The sequence below is a fragment of the Myotis lucifugus genome, unplaced genomic scaffold (genome assembly GCF_000147115.1).
Source record: "Myotis lucifugus unplaced genomic scaffold, Myoluc2.0 scaffold_8422, whole genome shotgun sequence".
NCBI classification, from domain to species: domain Eukaryota; kingdom Metazoa; phylum Chordata; class Mammalia; order Chiroptera; family Vespertilionidae; genus Myotis; species Myotis lucifugus.
The window spans coordinates 2,559-6,963 of record NW_005879470.1 but is presented as its reverse complement, the minus strand read 5'-3'; the positions used below and the strand labels follow the sequence as shown (position 1 = coordinate 6,963).

The 4,405-nt window shown below is 37.0% G+C and overlaps 1 pseudogene; it reads left to right on the top strand.

Moving 5' to 3' along the window:
- Positions 1 to 3,198: 3,198 nt before the first annotated feature.
- LOC102422479 lies at positions 3,199 to 3,687 on the top strand (annotated as a pseudogene).
- Positions 3,688 to 4,405: the final 718 nt, after the last annotated feature.

Sequence of the window (4,405 nt, the reverse complement as noted above, 5' to 3'; positions counted from 1 at the left end):
CTAATTTTTCAACATCATGTTTTTACTAAAATCTTTGGTTCTATTAACTTCACCTTCTCCTATGCTTTTAAATGATCTCATGATCTAATCTGAGTTACAATTCCTTATCTACATTTACTTCCTTTGCATTTCTCTATCCATTTCAGGGTTTAGGGTTTCTTAATTATCTCATACCTGAGATATTATAAAGTTTCCCAGTTCCCTGCCCCACTTTCAATTTTATTACTCTGCAAAACAAATATGGTATTGATCATGTCAAAGCCTCTAACTCAAAAATTTTAGGAAATCCAGTAAAGAATTTCTTCTTTACTAGAGTGTGCTACAAAAAGCTATTCTGCTACACAATACTTAAATTATTTATTCTATCAGGCAGAGTGTTCCCTAATTCAAAGGATTTCATTGCACTAGTATACCATAAAATATAATGTTTAAAGATATAGACAAGCAAGTTTAACATGTACACTTTTGTATATGCTAATCACTAATAATTGAATTATTTTTGTTTGCTCATGCCCATCATCCTCTCCTTTACTGAAGTAGATATAGAAAATCAAAGCAAAAAACTACAGATATAAAACTTTATTTTACTTGCAAGATACTCAGACTAATCTTACTCTTTTTAGCATCTTATGAGAATAAGTACCCTGATATGAAAATATTTTTATTTAACAATAACAAAATAGATAAGAAGATTTATGACATATTTAGTGGCGGGTCTCAATGGTCATGTAAATTGCCCAAAATTGTTTATTCTGTTTCATATGTTCCTTTATTTTCATTTTTGAATTTCACAGTCTATAGGTATTGGTCATATCTCAAGAAAAGATCTATAATTTAATTTTTTTTAATCAAACAGTCTGAGGTAGTTGATCAGATAGCATCATTTGATCTAAGAGTAACCACCTGATAAATTTAGTTTAAGTGAGAAAAAAACACACAAACCAGAAACAAATTATTTAAAGACAGAATTTAAATTTGCTATAAGGCCAAAGATCTACAGCTTAAATACCTATTCACTGGGATAATGGCTATTTTCTGAGAAGCCTATTTACTCTTAGAAATTAAAAGTAATATGTTGTACAAAAAGGTATATTTTGTAAAAATCACAGAGACCTATATAGATTAGCTGACCACCAATAATGTCATGGACTTGACCAAATAATCTTGAAATATCAGAATTTCCACTCTGCCATAGTTGTATAAGGAATGGTTCACTTATACTAGGGTTCATTCGCATATATTTAGTTTGTCCCTGAGTGGTTCAACTAACTTCTGAGCCTTCTGTGAAGAGCCCACACATTCTGCTCTCATCTAAAAATGCTTCCTCTTCTCTCACAGCCACTACCTTATCAGAACATGATTAAAAGGAAATTTCCTATTAATATTATCATTTTTATTGCTTTTAGAGAGAGAGGGAGGAAGGAACTTGCATCCTAGGTATATGCCCTGACTGGGAATCAAATCTATGACCTTCCAGTGGACTGGATGATACTCCAACCAGCCGAGCCACACTGGCCAGGGTCATTTCCTATTATCCTATATAATAAAAGTCTAATATGCAAATAGACCAAATGGTGGAACAACTGGAACAACCGAACGACCAAACAACCAGTGCCAGTCCCGATTGCTCGGCGCCATCAGTGGTGCGAGTGGCGGCTCTCGGCCCTGATCACCCCTGAGGGCTTCTCCACCTTCCACTGCTCCAGCCCCAATGGCTCTGCACCATCAGTGAGTGCGAGCGGTGGCTGCCGGCCTCAATCGCCCCTGAGGGCACCGGCCCTGCTTGCACCTGCTGCTGGCGCTGGCCCCAATCGCTCTGTGCTGTCAGCAGGTGCTAGCAGCCCGGCACTGTCAGTGTGTGGGAGCAGCGGTGGTGGGAGCGGGGCTGCAGGCAGACAGGGGACCAGGGGCTGTGGTGGGAGGGGCCAGGTGGGGGCGCAGAGGATGAGCTGAGACCCACCCCTGTTCCCACTACAGCCTTGCAGCCCACAGTTCCTTTCAAGGTGCACGAATTTGTGCACTGAGCCCCTAGTTTTTAATAAGTGTGTATTAAAAATGTTATTTTGAATAACTATTTTAATAAGACATTATTAATAAAACTACCATAATAATGGAATATTAAAGCATGTATTTTTCACTTATGGATATATCAGAGGAAAAATTACTGAGGATATATTTAGACAAAATAATTCATAAGCTTAATGCTATAGATTTTTAAAATCCTACATCAGATATTTTTCAAAGGATGGATTGAAAAATAAAATATTTTAGGCCTTCAATTAAGTCAGAGTATAATCTAAAAGTTGATGCCACACAGTCTGCATTCTCAGAAGACAAAGCAGTTAAGTAACATCAACTAAATAATAATAAAAACAAAAGTATAAGCTCTCAAAATAGTACAGGTATAATCTTAATTCTGCCACCAACTAGCTGTGTAAAGTTGAATAAACTCAAACAATGGGGACAAATACAACAACATCTTGGTAAAAAAAAAAGCATCTGATAGTTAATAACTACTAAGAATACATTAGTCATAAAAAGAGTAAGATATCAAAAATTGTGACATGTAACAGAAGTAGTATTTAGAGGAAAATTATAGTCCTTAGTATTTATCATAAGAAAGGGATAAAAATCAATGACTTAAGCAAAACACTTCAGAAGTTTGAATAAAAGACTAGAATAAATTCAAAAAATGTAGAGTGGCCAGCACCGGTTTGGCTCAGTGGATAGAGCGTCGGCCTGCGGACTGAGGGGTCCCGGGTTCGATTCCGGTCAAGGGCATGTACCTTGGTTGCGGGCACATCCCCAGTGGGGGGTGTGCAGGAGGCAGCTGATCGATGTTTCTCTCTCATCGATGTTTCTAACTCTCTATTCCTCTCCCTTCCTCTCTGTAAAAAATCAATAAAATATATTTTTAAAAAAATGTAGAGTGTACCAGAAAACAATTAAGAAGATAAGAGTGAAAATAAATAAAATACAAAGATCAAGAAAACCAAAAGATGACCCTCTACAAAGTAAGTAAATTGGAAAGTCTCTGGTGAGACTAAATTCTAACCCTCCAAAAAAAGAAGGGGAAAAACAACAATAGTATAAATGAAGACAGGCCATAAGTATAGATAGAGATTAAAAATAATCTATTTTAGAAATGGACCTTGGGGCAGCTGTGGAGCATGTCGACCCCCTACCTGGGGGAGACACATGAGGGATTTCAAGTGATTGCAAGAGGACCCACCTGTGGGTGTCTGTGACGCACCATCTGAAAACAACATCATGCAGTGGGACGCAGTTATATTTGGAAGGGACACCTTTTGACAATGGTACTTTCAAACTAGTAATAGAATTTTCTGAAGAATATCCAAATAAACCACCAACTGCTAGGTTTTTATCCAAAATGTTTCATCCAAATGTGTATGCTGATGGTAGCATATGTTTAGATATCCCTCAGAATCGATGGAGTCCAACATATGATGTATCTTCTATTTTAACCTCAATTCAGTCTCTGCTGGATGAACCAAGTCCAAACAGCCCAGCTAATAGCCAGGCAGCACAACTTTATCAGGAAAACAAATGAGAATATGAAAAAAGAGTTTCAGCCATTGTTGAACAAAGCTGGAATGATTCATAACAGACAACTGGTCTGTTAACCTTTTTCATCATTGTTGTGTATAATTTACCTCTCAGTAAAAGGCTAACAGATTTTAAGTGCCACTGGTTTTAAGGATTCTGCAGAAGAAGAAAAATCCTTCAGTTTAGAACCTATAAAAGCTTGTATATCTTGATTAATGCACTTTTTATTACATGGTGTGAACTAAGTTATTGCTTACATAGATTTGTAATATATCCTGTTTGTATTTTTTTCCAAGTGTATAATGTTGGTGTGGAGTTTTCATGACAGAATATACACATTTTGTAAATCTAAAAAAAATAATAATCTATTTTAACACAAGTTTTATGCCAAAAAAAAAACTTTAAAAGTGAACTGGTCACTATACCGCAAACCTGTAATATAACAAACATGACCCAAGAAGCAATATACTTCATAAACAAGCCTTACGAATATTAGGAAAGTAAAAGTGACAATTCAAAAATCTTCCCAGTGTTGGGAGACAGATCCTCAGGCGTGGCTTGTGTTTCTGCTCATCTTGCGAGCAAGCTTTCATTGTGAACTGTCTCTATAAACATAGTTGCATTGCAAGCAGCTGGGGAGACAGGTATATTGTTCCTTCCGGGGAAGAGGGCAGATTTGTTTCTGGTCTAGTACAATATAGTATCTCTCCGGGGCAAAGGTCATGATAAAGGAATGAGATTTCTGAAGCTCAGGTTTCCTTAGCTTTGTTCCAAATGTGCTGCATGTTTCATGGGTCAGTCTGCATCTTCTCCTTTGGTTTTATGGGGCAGGGGGAAC